Genomic DNA, 25,419 nt, shown 5'->3' on the forward strand with positions numbered 1-25,419 from the left:
GAGGCTGAGGCCGGAGAATCATTTGGACCTGGGAGGCGGAGGTTGCAGTGAGCTGAGATCATGCCACTGCACACTCCAGCCTGGGAGACAGAGCAAGACTCTGTCTCAAAAAACAAACAAACAAAAAGAGCATGGCTTATTCTGCCTAGACCCAGAACTGAATCTTTGCCCTGACACTCACCAGCTGTGTGATCTTCAGTAAGTCAGCTAACCACTTGGAGCTCATCCAAAAAAAAAAAAAAAAAAAAAAAAAAGGAGAGACGTCTACCTTAAAACAGCTGTGCTATAAAATGAGATAATGGCTATAAAATATCTTGTACATATCTGGCACAAAGTAGGCACTTAAGAGATGACAGCTCTTTTTATCTGAGTATGCTTACTGGGCTGTAGGCTTTTCGTTAATGTCTTAGCCTTAAGTGCATGGATGTACTCAGACGCAAAGGTGTGGGTCTATAGAATCACTGTAATCTTTGCATTAAATGCAGTGATGGCTAAATAGAATAGGTGCTCATTTAGTTTTATCACCTAGTGTATACTACATTACTTGAAATAATATTGTATCTACCAAAGGTTTACAAAGCAAATATATATGAAAATAGAGCTGTCTTCACAATTAGAATCATTCTGCTTGAGAGAGAAAGGAGAAAGAGCAGCTTTTAGCAGCTTTACCTCAGCTTTATCACAGAATGTCTGTCTCAGGCACCCCCCACCACCCCTACCCTGCCAACCTTCATTTTTTGTTTTGTTTTGCTTTTTTGTTTTGAGACAGGGTCTCTTTCTGCTGCCCAGGCTCGAGTGCAATGGCATGATCATGGCTTACTGCAGCCTCGGCCTCCTAGGCTCAAGTGAACCTCCTGCTTTGGCCTCCCAAGTGGCTGGGACCACAGGTGTGCTCCACTGCACCTGGCTAATTTTTTTTTTTTGGTAGAGATGGGGTTTCACCATGTTTCCCAGGCTGGTCTCAAACTCCTGGGTTCAAGCGACCCTCCTGCCTGGGCCTCCCAAAATGCTGAGATTACAGGCGTGAGCCACTGTGCCACTCCCCCCACCTTATGTTTCTCATCAGAGATAATATAATATCATATTTGACATCCTTGAGGCTTTTTCTTCAGAAACACGTACTTCTTGGTAAGGGTTAAGGTAGAGAGGGGGCAAAGGAGGAAATGGGGGAATATTCCTAGTTCATTTGGGGAGGGCAGGACTCTGTCCCCCAAGGATATCCAGCTGTACAAGTCAATTTTTCAGATGAATCAATAAAAATACTGATAAATATTTAAGTCTCTTAAATACAGACATAACCTACAGACCTGACAGTTTAAGCAATGAGCTCAATTGATTTCACGAGAGTAAAATATATGAATAAGACCTCGGATATCTCAATTGTTCACTGAGCAAGCAGAAATGTCATGTGTCTGGCTTTTACCCTCCTTCCCCTTCCTAAGTGGAAATGGCATCTAATGAAGTTTGAGTAATCCTGAAGATTAATGCTATAAAATGTGCTGTATTATTACTTCAGAGGGAAGAAAATATGGGGAATTTTTATAGCTGTATTTGATTAACCTATACAGTGTTGATTTAAAAATATATGTATATGTATGTGTGTGTATTTATACACACAAATATATTCCCACCCATCTTCAGCCAATTGTCAGCTTACTCTTGCCATAGACTGAAGCACTGCTTTAGTAGACTTTTGAGAAGGCTAATCCTATCTTAGTTTTGAAGAAATGACCCATTAAGCTTTGGGGAATTGGCATATCAACAAATTAAGTCAACATTTCTGCTACCTAGCTACTGCAGCAGGGACTTACTAGCATGAGTTTAGATCTTGGTATTTGGAGACAAAAGTCTCTGTCTTTTCTCTATGATCTCTCTGTAGAACAGAACTGCTGATAAACCTCCCCAAATCACTCATTCCAAGACTCCTGCCTGTGAGACCCATAACTCTTCCAAGGGCTTCCTAAATGCTCCTGTTTGGTTTCCTCACTGGCTTTCCTTCCTACTAAACTCCCAGAGGCTCCCCTTTCCCACATGGTTGGATTAGATGGCATTGCTCCGTCTCCATGTCTCTTAGACTCACAACCAGGGTGTCAGCTTTGAGTCTTACCCAGACAACTACCTGGACATATCTCTCACATCCATCCATTCTCCTCTCTCCTCCATCCTGCTGCTTGACACAGGCTCTCATCAAGTCCTGCCAGGACTCTCTATGTGGACTTTCTGATCCCAGCCACAGCCCACAGCTGCTTGTAGAATGATCAGTCTCATATACCACCTTCGCCAGCTACTCCTCTCTCCTTCTCCACAGGAACCACACAGCTTAAGAGAGAGGAGTTCAACTTTCTGCCTGGTTTTCAAACTGCCTTCACTACACCCAGCCAGCCTGACTTCCTGCCACTCACTCCTGTCTTTGTCATGTGATGTAATTTGTAGATGCAATATCTTTTCCATTTCCTGTAAGACCCAGGATGATGCCACAAAAAGGGTAGGTTTAGATCTAACATGTCATCTGAAGATCATAGAGAATATTTTTACATTCTTAATGTCATGACTCACAACGTGTCCGTTTTCCTTGAGAAAAACAGAAGTATGAAAATGACCAAAGTCTTCTTCAGGCATCATTCCTACTCCAGGTCCCCACCCACAAGATGATCACTTTAATATTTGTGTGTTTGTGTGGCAGAAGGAACTGTGTTTCCTTCCATGCCTTCTTCTATATATATTTGTGTGTGTGTGTGTGTGTGTGTGTGTGTGTACACACATCTCACAGGTTTTTGGTGTGGCTGACTGGGGAAAATGTCTCTCTTTCTTTGAAAGACAAACGTGATGGATTTCACAGCTTGAGCCACTTCCTGCTTGAAATTTACTAAACGGTTGATCAGTGTCTTTGTAATCCCCCCTCCAGCTTTGCTCTTAACAGAAAACACATCCTAATGCAATGTCCTAATGCAATGTTTACAACATTATAGAAAGTGACAAGGGGGCTTTTGTTGTTTGTCTGTTCAGGGGATTTGTTTTTCCATTTCAAACACTAACACTATAAAGTGTGGTACATGCCTCTGGAAAGGCTGGATTTACTGCCAGCCCTGCCCACCCCCCACTTCCCAACATGTTATAAGAAAGTTATCTGATCAGCTAGTGTTTGAGAGAAATTATTTGTGCCCTGATGAAGTGCTCAATAATGCTGTGGTTGGAACCAGAACTCTGGATCCCAGAATCAGCTGGCTCGTAGGCACCCACCTCTCTAACCGACAGCAGTGTCTTGGAATTTAATATACTTTCAAGTGAGTTTTAGTATGAGTGACATTTTTGAGCCAAAAGCTGAGTTCAGAGAAATGTCAATTCGGTGAGACAATTTTCAAGATGTGCTATTGTATCTTAATGAGATCCTGATCTCAGAGGTAATGTAGTAGCTACCTCCTGTTTAAGGATGCAAATTCCCTGATTTTCTTTGAAACCACAGTAGTTAATGAAGTTAGCTAAAGGGAGAAGCCCCCCTCAGCTCACAAAGGTCCCCCATACCATTGGTAAATATGTTAATAAATGTTACCCAGTACTTTCCCTATCAAAAGTCATCAAGTTACTTCTAGTGCCGCAGAGTTCTAACCACCCCAAGGGAAGGAGCTGACAGTGATAATATCATTCCCCTGAAAGCGTTGGGTTTCTGTTTATTTTCAACACAGGCAAGCTGGTAAGTAAAGTTATCCTTAAAAGGGGTGACCCTTTTAATGGTTCTACTTTATCTAGAAGAAAGTAACTCTCTTACACTTGCTTTACCTCAGCTCCCCAGTCCCTGTCCCAGTTGATATACCTGGGAAATAGTTTTCACTCACATTGTGAAATCTAGTTCATTGGTGCTGGCTGCTTGGAATGAGAGGGGATCTGGGGCCATACCTGGACTCAGAGGAGATGAATGTCGTGATGGATTAGTGATGTCTGGGGCCATGATTGGTGATGTCTGCTAGGGAAAGGACTAGAAAAAACTAATCCTTCACGTTAAACATCTCTGTTGGTTTTCGTGACACTCATTCGTAAATTCAGGCACTCTTTACCCCTTCTTCTTTTGGATAACAGAGGAAAATTACCCTCGCATTTCTGAGTTTCTCTGGAAGGACTTTTAAAAAGCCAGGGACCCAAGGATTTCTAAGAGTGATCATTAGAGAAATGATAGAGCTGAGGCAGAAAGAAGTTGTGTCCAGGGAAAACAGGAAAAAGATTTCGCTTGTTTATTGGAAATGCTGGTGCCTGCCCTCTCTACACTCTCAGACTTCGGCTTTTCTTAGGAAAATGTCTTTAAACTCCCCGTTGTATACTAAATGAATGTATACCTTAGCATTAGTGAAAATATTTCTCAAAGGGTGGTCAGTAAAGGAATTGCCTAGACTGTGTCTAGAAATGACAATTCTGAAATCCATGTAAGACCTTCTGAAATCCATGTAAGACCTTCTGAATCACATGCTCTGGGGTAGAGCCTGGGAATCTGCACTTACAAACTCCCCCAGGCAGGACCAACTATGTAATTTGTAGAGGCCAGCGAAATAAAAATTTGAAGCTCCTTGTAAAAAGTTATTAAGAATTTCAAGACAGCCACAGCAGGGGATTAACCCAAGCAGGGGACCCTCCTAAGAGAACCTGGCCCTGGCCCCAAGTTATTCTGATGTGTACTAAGCTTTTAGAACACTGAGCAAGTATCTCACACAGAACAGAGGTGAGATAATTCAGTTCATCCATCCACCCCAAGTGGTGCTGATAGGAAGAGGGGAGGGGAATGTCAAGTGAATGTCCCATCCCCATTCTAACATAGCACTGAAGGCCTAGAATTTCTCAGCCTCCTCAGCACCTGTAAGAGCTCCAATACTCATATTATTTAAATGGTTTCTGAAATCTCATCTCTCCCTTAAAAGTTCCCAAGTTGACAACATGGAAAACTCATGGCCATTTCCATGCTATCCTCCCTATCTCTTGACTCACTCAGTGAGTTGCCTAACTAAATACAGAACTAAATAGGCCAGGCACAGTGGTTCACACTTGTAATCCCAGCACTTTGGGAGACCAACGCAGGTGGATCACTTGAGGTGAGGAGTTCAAGACCAGCCTGGCCAACATGGCGAAACCCCGTCTTTACTAAAAATACAAATATTAGCTGGGTGTGGTAACACACGCCTGTAATCCCAGCTACTGAGGAGGCTGAGGCAGAGAATCGCTTGAACCCAGGAGGTGGAGGCTGCAGTGTGCCAAGATTGCGCCACTGCACTTCAGCCTAGGCAACAGAGTGAGTGAGACTCGGTCTCAAAACAAACAAACAAACAAACAAACTAAAGCCTGCAACTCAGCAAGACCATCAGGGAATTATTAGGAAGCCACTTACACATCAATTTCCAGCTCATCTGCTGGACTATGAAGTATAATCTACTACTACTGAAACCATTCACCATGGTCCTTTGCTCTGTGTTCCAGCAGATGGTCTGGAGTTCAAGGCTCAGCTAGCATGTTTATGAACTACCCCTGTGATGAAACATTGGTTCTTAAGTTAATGAGTATCTTCCATGATAGAAGCAGCAGATACAGACTTCTAAGACACACACTTCTCTTACTACCCAACCATGTCTTGCTGTTAATATTTTTGTCACTTGTGTATTTTTTTTCTAAGCCAAGCTCAGATTCGATTATTACCTTGTGCATAGTCCTTCAGTGGCACCTTAGTGCCTATAGAATAAAATGTCCTCCTTGGTCTGGTATTTGAGACCGCATGCAGCTTACATCCTACAGGGAGAGACAGACAAAAAAATGTAAACCACAACGTAATTTCAAATTGTGGTTAGAGCTATTTTAAAAACTCAGCCTGCTAAGAAAATAATGAGAAGGGGACAGGCAATTGCTTTAGATATTGTACTCAGAAGTGTCCCCTTTGAGGAAGCTCGTCTGTAATATTTAGTTTGCAAGTGACAAAAAGTAAATTCAAACCAGTTAAAGGAAAGAAAGAAAGGAAGGGAGGGAGAGGGAGAGAGGGTGAAATTGAGAAAGACACACAGGAAGAGAGGAGAGAGACGGAGAGAAAAAGGAAAGAAGGGAGAGAGGGAAGAAAAGGAGTGCCTCTTTCTCATTGGTTCCAGAGTGACTTCAGGGGCTGGCCCTGATTGGCCTGTCATAAGTCACATGTCAATCTTTGAACCAATCACTGTGGCAGTAGCTAAGTCATGTGGCTTCGGCTTCCGCGAAAGGGTTTGGCCTCTTCCTCTAAAATCTCAGAGTCTGAGGGTTGCAAGCTCGTCCTCTCAATGAAGATTTGTATTTTTGTTATCAAAAGAAGTGGGGAGAAATGTCCAGAAGACATACACAACATAGGTCTTGAAAAAGCCAGTCATGAAGAGTTGAGTGGGAAGGAACATTCTAGACGGAGAGAGTAGCAGGAAAACTTGACACATAAAAGAAACCAATAGAAAGTCAGTGTGTCTTAAAGGTTTGGGAGCCAGGGAGCCAGGGCACCGGTGAACAAGATGAGTTTGGAGAGAGCAGCTGGGGTTAGATGGCTAGAATATTCTAGATCAAAAGCACAGAACCCATTATGACTCCTCCTTTTCATAATGTGTGACAAATTTCTTTGGAGATCTTTTAGGTATTCTTGTCTTATGTAGATTTACTAGATTTTTGAGATAGCAGCTACTCTGTTCCAAAAGGAACATACTATCTGTACATTAAAAGTGGCACAACATCACGTCCTCACATTTGACTTAGAGATGCCCGATGCTCAGTAACCAATTATTTAAAGAGGTTTTTGTGTTTTAAGATGTAAGGTGTAATCCCAGCACTTTGGGAGGCCGAGGCGGGCAGATCACGAGGTCAGGAGATCGAGACCATCCTGGCTAACACGGTGAAACCCCGTCTCTAGGAAAAATACACACAAAAAAATTAGCCAGGTGTGGTGGTGGGCGCCTGTAGTCCCAGCTACTCTGGAGGTTGAGGCAGGAGAATGGCGTGAACTCGGGAGGCGGAGCTTGCAGTGAGCCGAGATCGTGACACTGCACTCCACCCTGGGTGACAGAGCGCGACTCTGTCTAAAAAAATAAAATAAATTAAAAAAAAAAAAGATGTAAGGAATGTATCACTTTGTTACTCTTTAGACTGGTTTATACCCTCCACAGTACAGTGTTTTAAGTTTGCACAAAATTCTAAATGCGTTGCAATGCTGCTAAGATTTCTCAGGTTCAGCCAGAACAGGGGCATTTTATTTCCTGAGGATATGAAAATTTGATTGTATTCGCTGCATTTTGAAAATTATTCAAAAACTTCCTTATAAATCAAATTGAGCCAATCTGGATTTTAAACATTTGCTAAGATTTTAGCATTTCATCTGTTTATTTCTTAGTATCTAGCCAGATTAAAGTCTTTTCATCTCAAATAGCATGGCTACGCATTAAAATGAATGAAGGGAAACTGACTTGACAACGTGTGTGTTTTTTTTTTTTTTTTTTTTGGTCACCAATCAGATCACGCTTTTCTTATTAATAGAAAAAAATGCTTATATTGAAAACAATGAAGAAAACACAAAAGAACAAAGTTGTATGTGACTGACAGTGGGTTTCCTTGGGAGCTGGCTGGGGTAACTGAGGACTCCTTGCACAAATATGCCAAGCATGAGAGACCTGAGCTAGCAGACCCTAAAAGTTGGCATCAATTATTATTATCATATTATTACTTTTTCCCCGTCATATTCCCACTGCAATGCTTTTGCCAGTTTCCCTTTGAATAAGGCAGAAGCCCCACAATAATCTATTACGAGGTTTTTCTTCACTAGAGATTTATTTTGGTTTTGTTGTTGTTATACTTAACATAACAGATGTTCTGGCATTTTTTCACATGATACCACTGTGAGTCTCATGTTATCCTTAAAACCCTACAAAATTTTAGACAGTCCCTCTGAAATAACTTCCTCCTCTTTGGAATTTTATCTTCAAGCAGGCCTTTTTCTCACTATTTGTAATGGTATATTAAAATGATAACTACACAGAAAAAAGAACGGTTTATTCATATGTTTTATAACTTTGAAATTAATTGCTGTTGAAAGATAATTACCCCAATGGTGGAGTCAGAGAGTCTACAGATCTTCTAAAAGGGAATTAAAACATTCCCTTTGATTTTTCTACTTCTGCCCCCAGTTTCTAAGCAGGACTATGTAGAGATAGTCAACTCACTTAGGACTGTTCTAAAGACAAGTTGTAGGTCTGGTTTTAATCAGGTGTGTTTGAGCCACAAGCACCCAAAACATATCCTCTGTGTTCTTCTGGGAAAGAGGCATTGAGAAGCTCTTATTTAAGGAAACTTTAACTTATTAGACTAAAGATGCTACCATCTGGGTCATTTCCCTGGTTGATGTCCCTTTGTCCTAGATGCACTTTCAAGACTAAGATTCACACACAGTCAGCCTAGTGGTTGGTTGTTAGACCTGAAAAATTTCAAAGCAGCCTAGATGGCTATTAAGAGTCTGCAGGCCATCTTCTTTGGGGGCTAATGGTGTATTCACCTGGCTCTTTGTCCTCAGTGAGCAAGGTCAGGGTTCCTTGCTGTGTTTGCTCTTCTGTCACCAAAGGGAACCAGTACAATTTAAAGTATTCTCTGATGTGCTAAAAGCCTCTAAAAAAGATGGTTAAGCAAACAAAGCATTCACTTGCCTTTCAAGCCAGCCTAGCCTGAAGAGCTGATTGACAAAATTGATGATCCTTAAGGAAACATTTCCTCCTCATCAGGTCATTTCTCAGCACAAAAGATCCAAGTGCTCCTCAAGGTCCACAGGTTAAATTCCAAACTCATTATTCAGCCATTCAATGAACTGGCATCAGCCACTCATTGAATTGGCATCAGCCTTAATCGTTTCCCACCTCTGCCCTCTGAGCTGTCCTTCAGTCACACTGTTCTACTCCTGAGCACAGCTGGCTGAGCCCAGGATGTTCTTTTTCTGCCTCTTCTGTTATTCTAGCTATAGCCCATCCTGGCTACTCTCTTGACCTCAGGCACTTCTTGCCAACATCCTTTTTATAGTGACTCTGTGTCAGTTAAGATTCTTTCAGTTGCAAATGACAAAAAGTGTGAACCAAACTGGGTTAAACAAAAAAGAAAAAAGAAAAAAGAAAAAAGAAAAAAAAAAGGAAGGGAGGAAGGAAGGAAGGAAGGAAAGGAGGGACAGAGGGAGGGAGGGAGGAAAATTGTTGGTTCTTGTAACTGAACAGAGTTCAGGATGGTTGTTGGCTTGATCCAGGCTTCAAATGCTGTGCCTGAGACCCAGTTTTCCTTTCCATTTCTCAGTTCCATATCTTTGATGTTGAAATAATTCTGTGGTCCCTCCTAGGCATAAGATGGCTGCCAGTAGCTCCCAAGATTCTATCCTTCCATCTTCCCATTCAATAGGAGACAGGGAGATTTTGGTGCCACATTCCCAGCCAAAATCTCATTGACCGTGGAGAGGACAATGTGATGAGCTGATTGGCTTGATTTGTGCCACATGTTCCAATCACAAACAGAGAGTGGAGTCAAATCCTTCAGAAGCACAGGGACTAAGGGGTGGGGTGGGGGGGAGGTGTCACTTTACAGGAGAAGAAGAGAGAGTACTGTTAGAAGAGATGTGAATGTCCCCTAGTGCCTTGTCCCCTACCCAGTTGTAGGCTAACTTGAGGACAGAAATCTCAGCTGCTATTTTAGGCTGAGCACTATACCCTACACCCAACAGGTACTTTATGAGGGCATCAAAAGATGGAGAATTATTCACATAAACTTTCTGACTAATATTGCCAAAGCCAAAAGAAAATCAAGATGTTTTAAACAGTGGCTAATCAAAACCTTGCCTTGATGATTCTTTTATTTTGACTGGCAAACACCATCCAGCCCCCAGTGGTTGTTCCTGTAGACATGGGCTCTGTGTAAGCACATGTTTCAACAGGTGCCTGAGGCTGCCGCAGCAGATGGCCAGGCAGGATGCTGATGGTTCCCCCAGATGAAGTTTCCTTACACTGTGAAGAAGCCAGACCCTGTTACTCTGCCTACTGTCCTCACCTCTAAGCCGTGTCCTTGAGAACAGCCTTTTTTTTTTTTTTTTTTTTTTTTTGGCTTCTTACTGATTTTTGGCTGCCTGGGATGCTGGCTTATTCAGCATCTCTGATCCTGGTAAAAGGATGCATTTTTCTCCCTGTGATGAAAGTCAATTAGGGCCGGGTGCAGTGGCTCATGCCTGTAATCCCAACACTTTGGGAGGCCGAGGTGGGCAGACCACCTGAGGTCAGGAGTTCAAGATCAGCCTGGTCAACATGGTGAAACCCTGTCTCTACTAAAAATACAAAAATTAGCCAGGTGCAGTGGCACGTGTTTGTAGTTCCAGCTACTTGGGAGGCTGAGACAGGAGAAGTGCTTCAACCTGAGAGACAGAGGTTGCAGTGAGCTGAGATCATGCCACTGTGCTTCAATCCGGGCAACAGAGTGAGACTCTGTCTCAAAACAACAACAACAACAAAGTCGATTAGAAGAGGAAGAAAAGTTCTGTACCTGGGATTCTAGAGGATAGAATAATAACCTTTATTTACTTACTTAATAAAATATATCTGCATTATGAACTGAGCTAAGCTCTAGGAAAATAGAAGGAAGCAAGAAGAGAAATGGTCCCTGCCCCCACTGACTTTACAGATGGGTTGCAGGAATATACACTAAGTAATTACCTGTGACCAGAGCACACTGTCTTCCCCTTTTGTGCTCTTACTATGTTTGCAGCGATAAACTAGCACAGCAATTTGATGAACTGTTTCCTCTTCTGGTTAGGGTCCACAAGTCTCTGACTCTTTGTGCCTTGGATCTATACCCTGAGCAAAGTGCTCACCACTTCTATAGTGCTTAAGGAATATTTGAAATACTGTTGACCCTTGAACAACACAGGGTTAGGGGCACTGCCCTCTCCTCCCACCAAGTGCAGTCAGAAATTTGCATGTAACTTTTGACTCTCCCAAAACTTCTCTACTAATAGCCCACTGTTGGCCAAAAGCCTTAACAATAACATAGACAGTGGATTAACACATATTTTGTATGTTACATGTTTTATATACTGTATTCTTACAATAAAGTGAGCTAGAGAAAAGAAAATGTTATTATGAAAATTACTAAGGAAGAGAAAATATATTTACTATTCATTAAGTGGAAGCAGATTATCATAAAAGTCCTCATCTTCATTGTCTTCTCATTGAGTAGGCTGAGGAGGAGGAATAAGAGGAGGGGTTGGTCTTGCTGTCTCTGGAGTGGCAGAGGTAGAAGAAAATCCACTTATGTGGACCTGTGCAGTCCAAATCTATGTTTTTCAAAGGTCAGTTGTATTTTCTGATTAAATGGAAAAAAAAATGAATGAATGAATGTCTTATTCTAGCCAAGTCATAAACCTATCTTATTCACCTCCAACATTGTACCTGAGCTAAAATACAATAGAATAATTTTTTAAATTATTTATAAGTTTTCATAATTAAAGATGATAAAACCTTACCTAATCTTCTCTAAACACTGATTCTTATACTCAAAAATGATCAGTCCTAAGCAAGTATATTTTTAGAATCTGTAGGAAAAGCCCTATCATTCTTCACCTCTAACATTTCAATCTGTTTTAGTGGGAAGCAGGCAGAACAGATTTCATTCATTCATTCCACAAATACTGATTGAGCACCTACTAAATGCCAGGCACTGCTGTAGGACTAGAGACCATGGAGTAAACAAGACTCAGGCCCTGCCCTCGTGAATTTCTGTGCATGCTGGTGTGTGAGAAGTATGTATGTACATGGAAGAGGGTATTCATTTCTTAGGGCCGCCCTAACAAATTACCAAAACTTGGTGACTTTATTCTCTTGCAGGTGTGGAGCCTGGAGGTCTGAAATCAAGGCGTCCACAGGGTTGTTCCCCCTGGAACCTCTGTGGGGGACTCTTGCACACCTCTAGTCTACTTTCTGGCTGTTGCTGGCAACCCTGGGTGCTCCTTGGCTTGTAGACACAGCACTCCAATCTCTTTTTCCGTCTCCATGCGGCCTTCCCGCCTGTGTCTCTGTCTCAGTTTTTCATCTCCTTTCTCTCAACGGCACCCATCAAGGATGCAGGGACCACCCAAATCCGGGATTGAGATCTTTCATTTAATTACATCAGCAAAAACCTATTTGCAAATAAGGTCACATTCACAGGGATAGGGGTTAGGACTGAACATGTCTTTTGGGGTGTATTAGTCCATCTTCATGCTGTGAATAAAGACATAACCTGAGACTGGGTAATTTATAAAGAAAAAGAGGTTTAATGGAGTCACAGTTCCATGTGGCTGGGGAGGCCTCACAAGCATGGTGGAAGGTGAAAGGCATGTCTTACATGGCGGCAGAGAAGAGAGAAAATGAGAACCAAGCAAAAGAGATTTCCCCTTATAAAACCATCAGCTTTTATAAGAAATATTCACTGCCATGAGAACAATATGGGGGAGACTGCCCCAATGATTCAATTATCTCCCACCAGGTCCCTCCCACAACAAGTGGGAATTATGGGAGCTACAATTCAAGATGAGATTTGGGTGGGGACACAGCCAGACCATATCATGGAGGGATGCAATTCACCCAACCACAGGAAGTCTTGCTGAATTTCACCACTCGTAATGTTGATCTTGTTTAGTGTCCGTTGGTCCATTTTCTGACATCATACCCTCCTGGACTTCGTCCTGTGACCTGCTACTCAGACCTTCCCAACCTTGCATGCCCAAGCTACCCTGGTTCTGGGTCCTGGCACCCTAGCCAGCCAGATTCAGACAGAGGGAATGCATACAGATAACAAAACCAGTGATCACTAAGTAAATGTCTCCTAAAATCTTGTGAAATGAAAGAGTGAAGTAAAATTTCCATCGACAGAAATCACCTTGAGACCTTAACAAATTTTGTTCAATGCCCCTGGCTTCAAAGGAGAGACATGACCAAAGGAATTTTGGCAGAGAATGACTATATTCTGATGGATTATTTGACATTGCACTACATTTATAAATTAAAAGACAGCAGACAACATCTAGAAAAATTATCTACAGTTGAGATGTAGGAAGAGGCTGTGATCAAATTTCTGAGGCTGACCAGGACCCGACACTGAGATGTCAGATAAATTAGGCACCCTCATCAGCTGTGGACCTCTCACCTAATTTAGAGAAGTGATATTCACAAACATTGTCAATATTTCCGAGTTTACAATCACACCTCTGACTGTTGACTTAAAGCATCTAGTTTGGTTCAGGCTACTGGTGATGTTTACACTTTGGAATCTATTATGCATAGAAAAATTAGGGATTATCTTTGACCTGGGTACCACATATTCTTATGCAAAACTAAGTAAGGTTATTTATTCATTTAATCAATTCCATATGTTTGCTATCATCATCACCATGTAGAGCAGATCTGATTTCTGCTGAGGTCAAACCAACATCGTCCTGTGCCTGGGGATTGTAGGTCTGATTGGGAACACAGATTGTCTGGTTGGCATTCAGACAGCATGAAGCCTTTCTGAATTTTGCCACACAATGGAATCTTTTTTTATTTTTATTTTTTTTTTCTGTCCTGAGAGGTCATGTGCCATTCAAAAAGAGAATCAGAAGAGTTTTTTTCTTTGTTAAAGAGGAATGCTGGGCCTAATGTGTGGGAAACATTTTACTTTGCATTTTCTTTTTAGCTCAATCTGGGGTATATGGAGGAAGAGAACACAGACATTGGTGATGAAAAACCCGTGAGTATTGCCACAGGTAAAATTGTTACCTAAGACATGGCATTCAATTCTACAAAATCACACAAAACACAGTGCCGACTGTGTTCTAGATACTGAACAAGGATCTAGTGATGAAAAAATGAATTATTTATCCATCTAGCCCTCAAGGAGTTCTGAGACAGACACACACACACAGAGAATATCCACATATGTGCTAGATATAAGGGCTAAGGGGATTCGGATGAGTTGATTCTGTGGGGTTGAAACTGGGATGGAATAAAGGAGAAGAAAGGAGAAAAAGTTCAGAGAAGGAGTGTTTAATTTCTATCTCACAGATTTAGTAAAAGTCAATAACTTGGGCGAGGCAAGTGGAACTATTCCACGTGGACAAAATGACATAAGCAATGCAAAAAAGGCATGGCGGGTTTGGGTTCTCAGGCATCGTTGAGCTTTTCATGTGGCTGGAGTGTAGGGTGCATGGTGCAAGGATTGGGGGTGGGACATCAGGGTAGTGATTTGATAAGGAACTATAGGGGTAATAAATGTGGATTTTGAAAGACCCTTTAAGAAAAACTATGGATTTAGAGCTCCTTCCTGCAGATGATAGAGAACCAGGAAAGACGTTAGAACAGAAATGTAACATGATCAGAACAGCATGTAAGAAAGGTGGCTTAAAAGAGGAAAGGATGGTGGAGTAGGAAGAGGCTGGGAGCAGATGGCCTAGTAGGAGGCTAAGACAATCATCCAGGCATTTGAGAACTAGGTACTAGGAGACTGGGGCAGAGATGGGGAGGTGATGATTTTGAATTTGTTCATGTTGAGTTTCATTTGAGGATCATTGTGGGGAGTGGGGAGCCCATGCCCAGCAAGCAGTGGCACGCAGCTCTGGAACTCAGCGGGGACAGGCTCTGCCAGCTACATCAATGTCTCTTTGAATGTCATTCGATCCATACAACAAATATTTGTCAAGCATCTAGTATGTGTCAGGCACTCTGCTAGGCACTGGGGATTCCAAGATGAGGAATGAATGGATTCCCAAGAGGCCAAATGAAACTCAAGAAAAAGAAAAGAGGAAGAATTGTTTTCTTCTCTAATGATTAAATGAAATATCTTGAGATACCATTTCCCAATTATTAAGGTAACTTTTTATATTTTTCAAATGTCCTAGCCCCATAGTCAACCAGCTCATACCTACGCTGGGTGCACCTTTTTTTCTAGCTGTATCCCGTGCCTATATAGCCTCCACTCAACATTTGCCGTATCCCTTCCTGCCTGGCACTGTGGCTGCATTCTTGCTGTGTTTGGGAAATTCTCAGCTCTGTGGGCCCTGCCTCCCTAAGCAGGAGCCAAACACTTCAGCCTCCACCCCATGCCACTCCCATCTCCACTGCAGACAGAGCTCAAGCCTGGCCCTGGCCTCCTTCAGCCCAGAAAACTGAGCAACTGAGGCAGGATGCTCTGCATGTCCATGCTGCTAGTGAAAGGGTGGCAGGGGATCCAGGCCAAGTCCTGGAGCAAAGCTGGCACTAGAAGGGCAGCAGCAGAGCCATGGTGTGGTTCCCACCAGGCCAGCCCCTGATGTCTGTAGAGCAGCTGTGTGCTCAGTGGGGTTCGGGCAGTGCCATCGCATAATGCCAAACATGTTAAGGCCAGCTAAGTGTCCAGCATCTGGGGGGATGGCTCAGGCAATCAGCATGGCCCATCAAATAGGAGGGAGTCTTATAGAGCCATTTTGATGAGAATTTTGAAAACCCCGTGGAAGTGTGGGAAAAGTCCTTCAGTGGTATGTCAAATAAGTTCAATCTGTTAGAACAATATGAATACCATCCTGGAACATGCAAAATGTGTATCTGTGAAAGGTTTTACCAAAACAAGAAATTAGCCTCTTAAGATGGTAGCACTGTGGGGGCTGTACTTTTTAATTTCAGAAAAACACTTCTTTGATGATCACCCCTCCCTTGGCCTCCACACTTGCATTGGCAGGAAGCAAAAGGGAGCTGCCACTGGAGCCCAACTCTCCCTCATGCATCTGCCTAGTGGTCCCGTACCTGCCCTGGCTGACACCATTCCCCTCCCTCCCCTCTTCAGCCCCCAACGCTGCTCTATTTCACCCCCAGAACTCACAGTCAGCCATCCTCAGCGCCCCTTCTACATCCTCCACCTTCCCACTCTCACTGGACCAAGGACCTCCAAGGAGAGGCTGGTTCCATTTCCACAAAGTTCAGGCCCATGGGCACAAAAACAGGTTGGGAGATGAGATGGGGAGGGTGGGGTCAATCTCTTGTGCTTGCTTCTATTTTCTAAACAGGTAAAAGTGAAGACAGTGGAGGATGTATTGGAGATTTGAGGAGAGTAGAATGTAATGAGAGGTGTGGATCTTTTTGTCCAAAGCTCATACAGACATGTATATGTGCACAGGTGAGTACACACACACACACACACACAAACACACACACAGAGGACTGTACAATTTCAGGGAATCCTTAGAAAGCCCTGCTATTCGGAGTCTCTGAGAACTAAGATTAAGAATCCCTGTCCTAGAGGAGAAAATATCAATGAAAACAGTACACATAGGAAAAATCAGAGCAAAAAGAAACTTCATGGAAGAGAAAACAAGTATAAACAGAATGATGGAGGTGTATTGTGCAGCTCCAATCAGCAAAAGTGAAAGTGTTTAACACCTTTGTGAAAGATAAAGCCTCTGATTGGGTTAAAAAACGAAACCGAACTCTCGCCTTTTACAAGACATACAGCACCATGCCCCCAAAAAACTACAGCATATGTAAAAAGAAAAGTAGAAACAAAAATGTAAAGAGTAAATATCAAATCAAATAAAGCAAGGATAAAATATTAGTCTCAAAGGACAATTTAAATCCAAAAAATTAAATGAGAAAATGGAGGTCATTCTATGTTGGCGAAAGTAACAATCCTTAATGCAGCTTCTGTGTTCCATTTTCTTCTCCAAATAAGCTCCCTTTGCTAGACAGACAAGAAAAATAGTTTGTAAAGGCTTTGTAGTTTGTAAAACACCTTCAAGACTTTTTAGAGCTAAAATATACAATAAAGGTACCACAGTCATGTACATTAAAAGATTAAACATTAAAATATAGAAAACAAAACCTATTAAAATACAATAAACAATTATCAACTAATTTTTGGATTGGGTGTTTTTAATATTGCCACTCTTGTTTGTTGCCTGATTAAGTACATTAAAAATCAATAAAGAAAAAGTATTTCGATAATAAACTCAATAAAGTTGAATCTATGGCTATATATCTTGTATCTTTAAGACAAAATTTGGCATTATACAATCTGAATAAAATATGTCTTTTATGGATAAAAAACTGTTGGAAACATATAAGCAAAATGTTAACAGTTATTATCTCTGGCTAATGTGATTACTTGGGGGAAGCATTTTCTTTTTATTATTTTCTGTACTTGTCAAGTGTTTTTACAATTTATAGATCACCTTTATAATTAGAAATAAGAGCTAATTTTTTAAAAAAAGAATTCTAGAGGGCATTCTTTAATATTCCTCTTCTTGTTTCAAGAGACCTCAGTGTAAACATTTTCTTTCATGCCAGGAACCATGTGAAAGTTATATGGAAATTTTTGCCAACACACCTGCAGTGGAGGGCTTAAGTTGTTTTCCAGTTAATTTTTCTCTTTGTGGCATGTCCAGTTGTATTTGGAAAATTCTTCATTTTCATCTGATGTGGAAATTATTCAAAGATGCCAATTTCATGGGACTGCTCTCTCTTTCTACATCCGGGGCAGGAGTTCTCAAAACTGTAAACAGCCATCCAAAAGAGGAACACCGTTTTTGAATCATCAGGCCGTTTGCAGGTGGATGGTGAGTTCCAAGCCTAGGGAACGTTCTCGTGGGTGAAGAACTTCTGCAGGATATCATATGGCATAGCCAATAGTGTAAGAAAATTCCAGAGACTGACAAAATGGTAAGTAGGGAACAGAGCTGAGAATTCTCCTCCTCGTACTTGGTTTCTTTGTGGCCAGTCTTTACCAGAAGAAAAGAACAGGTGCAGGGGGAGTGTCCCCTCAGGGTACGCTGGTTGTATTCAACATCTTTTCAACCAACACCAATGAAAGGAACTGGATGCAGGGTGGATTCAAAAGCAGAAAGCAAATAACACGATGGAATATCTCTCAAAAGATTTAAGAACAAAGCTCCTCCCTTCCTCCCTCCCCATAAGCAGAAACCGTAAATTACAGGTGGACATTCCAAAAGCAGCAACTTCTTAATTCAAATTAATTTTTACTGAGTTGGCCACAGAGATTTGGGTACATTAGTTATTTAGTGACAACTGATTTCATCTAAAAGGTACAAAAAGAAGTTACATATTTCTTCATAATAAAGACTGCCTCTATTGCATTGCAGTTTCAAAGGCAACTTTATATTCAGATAGATTCTGGAGGGTGTGGGAGAAATTGACAAATGAAACCTTCATGCGTAATTATATGGTAGCAGCGGTAATATGTGGTACATAGGTGGAGTGTACATTTCAACCAACTCTTTCAATATTCATGAGACTTTTCTCAGCATCATCATACATCCCAGATGCTGGATGATCAAGGATACTACCTAGGAGAGAAACATCTGGATGACTCCCTGCACTGAGTCAGGTAAATCATGAATCCAGTGGCTCCCAACCTTCTGGAACACAAGAACAATTTTTTTTCACTTCAAAACCCTCCTTCAATATAATAATAGTTGTAATTTTAATGCAAGTTCTTTGAAAAAATGCATTAAGACTAAAAGCTACTATGAATTCAATAATAATTTGAAATTCTGCACAAACACATCTATAGCTACTTCCAGAAGAATTGCATTTGCCCAACGTTTAGTAATTTGTGGGTCTGTAGACAGTATATTTAGCCAGTGTGGATTCATGGACTTCTTGTAGTATACCTGTGGCCCTGCCAAAGTCTATGGCCTCAGGGAGACTCTGAACTATATCATTGTGGTAGTTACTAGTGATTTCCCCCAAAGATCAGCTTCTCTTCCTCCCTGGTACAGGATAGGATTGCACTTCCCTGATCCTTTGAGTTATGTAGAACCATGGGACTTACCTTGGCTGATAAAACGTGAGTGAAAGTGATGTGTGCAGCTTCCTGGCAGGAGGCTTTAAGAGTCCATAAATGGTTTGGCCTTCTACTGGCAAAGTTCTAGCTGTCAGAGGTTCCACTGACCAGTCTCTGACTGAGAATGACATAAAGGAAGACCTCCAACCACCCTGGCCATACTCAAATGATGATGGAGCATTAGTAGAAATAACCCTGTGTTGTGTTGGGATGTTAGGGCTGTTTATTACTGCAGCATAACCAGGCTGATCCTGACTTGCACAGTCCTTCAGGGTGAAGTTATTTGTTCTTTTTTGGTTCTCCAATTTAGTGTCTCAATGACTTACTCCAAAGCAGTATATGTTACCCAATTAGTTTAAGATCTTCCTTGTCACCGTCTCTGGGCTCATAGAAGATTCCCAAATGTATTTCCAAGCATGGAATTGCCATCCCCTATGGCTCTGGATTTTTTTTAATCTTTAGAAATGTTTTCTACCTTAGCTAGAAAGCCTTTTGGCTGCTAACGTAGGTAATTTTTTCTAGTGGACAGAAAGGACACAGGAAAGAAATATTAACAACAATAATAAAACATGCTGGACCAAATATGCAGGTGGAGGAAATGAATGCCCAAACTACTCAAATGACATTCAGGTAGGTCTGAAAAGGGTGGCTTGATCTGGAATCAAAATTTTAACAAGAAGGGGACTGAGTAATATCAGCCCTTCAGATTAAATCAACAGCCCCTGGGTGTCCCATCTGAATTTCCCTCGCCTCTGCCTGTCACCTCTCACCCACACCTTCTATTTGGTTAAAATCTCCAGATCTATCCTGGCAAGTCTGGCCTTCTCTCTCCCTTCATGTAGTTATGACACTGGCATTTCTGAAGCCCATTTTAAAGACATTTGGCCTGCAAAAATAAAAGTAAAAAAGATTTTACTGTTATTCACGATAGACTGAGAAGGGCATGTTTCTTCCCAGGGAGAAGCACAATAGATGTTAACCCCAGGCTGCACATTAGAATCTCCTGGGAAACTTTGAAAAATACTAATGTTCAGGTACCACCCCAAATCAACCAGATCAGACTCTCTGGAGATAAGAGTCTCTGAAAAAAATCAGCAAAATCATCTCTTTGTTTTGTCATGTGTTGTCTTAGAAAATAACTGAAGATAATTATGTTCCTAGAAACTTCCTGTATTTCTAAGTAAAGTTGAAGAAAGAATTATGTTGCAGTTTCTCTGTAATAAGTAATTCCAAATTCATTACCAAATGGCTGAACCAAACCTCTAACCTTTATATTGCTTTGGTTGTCCTTTGTTTTTGATATCTATTGCTGTGTAACAAATTATAGAGACTTAGTAGCCTAAAACAACATACATTTATTGTCTCACAGTTTCTATGGGTTAGGAGGCTAGCATGGCTTAGATGGGTTCTGTGTTTAGGATCAAAAAAAAACAAAAACAAAAACGCAGTCGAGGTGCTAAGTTATTTCCCTTTGTGGAGCTCAGTCTTTCTCCAAGCTCACATGGTTGTTGGCAGAATTCAGTTATTTGCTACTGTAGGACCAGGTCCTCATTTTCTCGCTGGCTCTCACCCAGGGGTTTTGTTCAGCTCGTACAGTCTACCTGAAGTGTCTTCCCACATAGTCCTACAAACTGCTTTTACTCACCCGACATTTCTGACACCAAATATGTGGGGTTTTTCCTCACACTGACTAATTCTCTAACTCTCTGGACACTGAAGTGTCCAACAATTCTATTCAATTCTGATCTATCCACCTGGAGTTAGCATCAGGTTCCACAAGTGAGGGCTCAGGCCCACAAGACTGTCCCTTCAGATGCCAGTGACAAGTCCTGAACTTCTGACTGATAGGGTATAAATGTAGAGGGTTTCCCAACCTTGTCCTCATGTTTGATAATTTGCTAGAATGGCTCACAGAACTCAGGAAAGTACTCTACTTACATTAGCTGGTTTATTCTAGAGTGTAAGGGTGAACAGCCACATGGAGAGGTACATAAGGTGAATTCCAGAAGGATCTCAAACACAGCAACTTCAGCCCCATGGTGTTAGGGTGCTCCCACCTCCTGGCATTGACCCAGAAGTTCATCAAATCTGACTGTTCAAGAGTTTTTATGAAGCTTAGTCTTCAGCACCTCATCTCCTTCCTAGAGGTCAGTGGATGGAGCTGAACGTTCTTGGTCTTGGTGGTGACCAGCTCCGTCCTGAGTTTGTCTAGGGGCACCTACCCTAAGTCACTTCATTAGCATGAACCCAGGAATAATAAAAAGGGACTTCTTATGAATAACAAGAGACACTCGTATCACTCAGGGTATCACCAGGGTTTTAGAAGCTCTGTGCCATGGGCCTGGAATGAAGACCAAATACAGAGTTCTTCCTACATCACAGGATCACAGGTCCCTTATAGGTCCTCTCACAGCAAGGCAGCTGACTTCTTGAAGGCCAGAAGGAAAAATCTCTCTCTTAAGACTTTCACCTGATTAAGTCAGTCCCACCCAGGATAATCTCTCTTTCCATTTACTCAAAATCAGCTGATTTAGAACCTTAATTACAGCTAGAAACTGCCTTCACCTTTGCCAAAGTCTATGTGCTAGAAGGAAATTGCAGGTCGCACCCACACTCAACAGGAGGGGATTGTTCAGGGATCATTTTAGTGTGTGTCTGCCACATCTTTTTTGGAAGTCCCTATAATTTTTTCATATTTTTTCAGTATTATAATGGCTCAAACTAGACACTATCTTCATCATCACCATCAACATCTTTGTCTCGTCCAGATCACCCTCCAAATGACAGAGAAAGTACTGTAAAGATGAATTAGCCCCTCTTTCCTGCTCTTGGTTTGTTTCTTAGCCCCTGCCCATTGCATTGGGCTTATTATGGTCAACAGCTGCACATTTCTGGCTCCTATTCAGCCTGTTCCCAATTAGGACCGCCCCCCCCACCCCAAGTCTTGTGAAAATTTGTATTTAAGATCCATGTGTACGAATCAAAGATGTTTCCTCCAACTAAGAAATACTCACTTGCCTAATGAGAGACCCTAACAGATTCTCCATCCAACCCGCATGCTAGAAATCAACCTAAGTTAAATAACACAGATCCTGGAATGATATTTTCTCCTAAGATAACAAAAGGGCTGGAGGTGACTGCTAGGCACAAAAGGCATTACTAATTTGTGGGGAGAAGGCCATGGATAAAGATTAGGGAAGGTCTCACTGGACAGATTTTAGACACTAAGTTGTAAGTTGAATAGCCTTCCTGGTTTCTCTTGCAGTCCAAATTTTTCCAGTGTTTTCCCACATAATACAAAGCAAAGGGGAAAATATGGCATAGTGGTTATTTGACAATTTTGTAGCAATCACAAAATAGATTGCAGCCCCCTCTGCAATGCCCAATAAGTGAGTAGACAGTAAAAACAAAGAGGAGTGTAATAGAGGTATTAAACAGCACGCTAAGAATATTAATGCCTGGGGACATTTTTTTTTACAAGTTTCTACTTTTCTTAAATTTAACGTTGATGTTTTTCTCATTTAGCTTCCCTAAGTAATGTTTATTATTAATTCAAATTCTCAATATTGAAGGGGAGATACTTACCATATGGTTGACACGCTGCTCTGTAGGTTCATAAATTTGGAAGAGTTTTAACACTGACAGAAAACCCTTTGAAAACATATGGCTGTATATACATCATGTCATTTCTAATAAGATGACACATCCTTCTTTATTTTTTACTAATAAGATGAGGTCAGTTGTATTGAAGAAACATGATAATGCTTTGTTGATTTTTCTTTATGGGAGAGAAAAACTGAGTAAAAATAAACTATTTTATTGTTGCAGCAGACAGAAAGAAAGCATAGCAGATAGTTTGTGAGAATTAAAAAAATGATGGGTGCTATCTTGAAGCACTTTTTATAGACCTAGTTAACATGTTGTCCACTTGGGATGCTTTATGACACCTCACATTTCCTTCTTGGTGACTGATCCTGAAGACCACCTAACTGCCTCAGGACCCAACTTATTCTCACCAGGTTTCAGAACTGATCTCTTCAGACCTCACTGAGTGCAACTTTCATACCATTTTGGCGCCAAAACATTCTCATTCTTGGTAGCTTACATATTCAGATGAACAATTCTCTGTTTCTTGGACTGATTTGTTTCCATTTCTTCTGAAACCCATTGCAACAAATTCAATTTGGGAATTCTGACATGAACTTTTTGAATAATATTTTGAAACATGACAAATATGGAAAGCAAATTGGCAATTTGTATCAAGAATCTTAAAAAACAGATGTCCATACCTTTTGACCCAGTAACTCCCCTTTTAGAAATCCAGTGGCCTGGCACAATGGCTCATGCCTGTAATCCCAGAACACTGGGAGGCAGAGGTGGAAGGCTTGCTAGAGCTCAGGAGTTTGAGACCAGCCTGGGCAACATAGCAAGACACCATCTCTACTAAATGTAAAAATTAAAAAATTAGCCAGGTGTGGTGGCTCGCACCTGTGTTTCCAGCTACTTGGGAGGCTGAGGTGGGCAACATAGCAAGATCTCATATCTACTAAAATTTTTAAAAAATTAGCTAGGTGTGATGGCATGTGCCTGTAGTCCCAGTTACTTAGGAGGCTGAGGCAGGAGGATAGTTTGAGCCTGTGAGATTGAAGTTGCAACGAACTATTATTGCACCACTGCACTCAAGCCTGGGCGAAATGCTGAGATGTTTCATTAATGCCTTCTAATTTGGAGGGAAGACTGAGTACCTAGCACTGAAGAAAGAGTGAGTTAATGAAATGTTGAGATGTCTCATTAATGCCTTCTAATTTGGAGAGAAGACTGAACAGGTAACAGGGGAAGATCCTCAGGAAACTGCAAATTTAATCCCCTTCATACCACAAGGGGGTTAGCAAAGGAGGGATGCCAATGCCTTTTATTCTGCTGTGTCAATTTAAGAGACAGGCTAAAGATGGAACATGGGATACCTAACAGGACTTCAGAAGAAGGAGCAGAGCTGTGTTCCCTCCTACAAGAGCTTAGTGCATCTCCACATTCCATTCCAAATGTCAGGCTAAGAGAGATGAAAAAAAGATAGGAGTAGCTAAGAGTCATGTAGCACTCTGTCCCCAAACTAAGAGGAAAACACATGTGCGCATGTGTGCACACACACCGACACACACCCAAACTTCAGATAAGCTGGGAAAGTCATAGAGGAGGAGTCATACACACTATATTGTGGCAAATAGAAGGTCTGGACAACCATGCCAAGGTCCTTTAGAAAAGGGAGAGATGTGCTGGGCATGGTGGCTCACACCTGTAATCCCAGCACTTTGGAAGTCTGAGGTGGGCAGATCACGAGGTCAGGAGTTCAAGACCAGCCTGACCAACACAGTGAAACTCCATCTCTACTAAAAATACAAAAATTAGCCGGGCGTGGTGGTGTGCGCCTGTAATCCCAGTTACTCGGGAGGCTGAGACAGGAGAATCACTTGAACCCAGGAGGCAGAGGTTGTAATGAGCCAAGAGCATGCCATTGCACTCCAGCCTGGAAGCCTGGGCGATAGACCGAGACTCCGTCTCAAAAAAAAAAAAAAAAAAAAAAAAAGTTAGGGGCTGCAGAGGGAGAGAGACAGGGGAGGGATAGAGACAGAGGGAGATCATTGGCCAGCTGAAGGATAATAAAAGATTATTCTTTTATATAGTAAGAGTCAGATTATTCTTTTATTTATATAATAAAAGACCTATGGTATAGAACATAGATGAACAACTACATCTGAAAGAAAACAACTTAAAAAAACAGATGAAAGCATTCCAAGTGATTAAGTGCTTTAGCGATAGAACTTAAAATCATTAAGTCAATAAAAGAAAGTAGTAAAGTGAGAATAATAACACAATGAGACAAAAATGAATTTTGAAGCAATTATTGAAACATTGAGAACTAAAACAACAATATTACAACAAACCAAAATTAGCAAGAAAAGAGATGAAAATAAAAATTAAGTTGCTGGAATGGAGAAAATCTGGAGGTAATCATAGTGAATGCAGAGGAAAAAGCAGAAAGTAAAGCAATTAGAAAGAAGAAGGAGAATGAAGAAAATCTAACACAAGGATAACTGGTATCCCTGAAGTAACACTGCAAAAGAACAGAAGTTCTTTTGAGACATGATAGTGAAAAACTAAATCTTTGAAAAAAAGGAGGAACTGGATCTGAAGGTTGAAAGGGTACACTATGTTCTAGCGAAAAGTTGATATGTGAGTCCACATGGAAATGTGTTCTGGTGAAAACAGTAAACTCAGGAAAAAAGATTTTTTTCACATACAGCAGGTATATGATAAAATGCTCAACATCACTAATCAACAGGGAAATGTAAATCAAGACCACAATGAGACAACCACCCCCGCCCTCCACCCCCCCCCCCACCAGTTAAAATCATTATTATCAAAGATGAAAAAAATGGCAAATGCTGTTGAGGACATGGGGAAAGGGGAACTCTTATATACTGCTGGTGGGAATATAGATTAGTACAGCTATTCTGGAAAACAGTATGAAAATTCCTCAAATAATTAAAAATATAACTACCATATAATCCAGCAATTCCATTACTGGGT

The 25,419-nt window shown here is 41.3% G+C and overlaps 1 long non-coding RNA gene across 1 annotated transcript in view; it reads right to left on the reverse strand.

The window, feature by feature from the left end:
* Positions 1–5,633: 5,633 nt before the first annotated feature.
* LOC129524861 (uncharacterized) overlaps positions 5,634–25,419 on the reverse strand; it is a 44,125-nt gene continuing 24,339 nt past the window's right edge. The window contains exons 3-4 of the long non-coding RNA XR_008668800.2: positions 11,160–11,349; positions 5,634–5,763 (exon numbers count right to left, since the gene is read on the reverse strand). This is a non-coding gene — a long non-coding RNA (uncharacterized lncRNA). The remainder of the gene's footprint in view (positions 5,764–11,159; positions 11,350–25,419) is intronic.

Source organism: Gorilla gorilla, chromosome 8 (genome assembly GCF_029281585.2).
Source record: "Gorilla gorilla gorilla isolate KB3781 chromosome 8, NHGRI_mGorGor1-v2.1_pri, whole genome shotgun sequence".
Classification (NCBI taxonomy): Eukaryota; Metazoa; Chordata; class Mammalia; order Primates; family Hominidae; genus Gorilla; species Gorilla gorilla.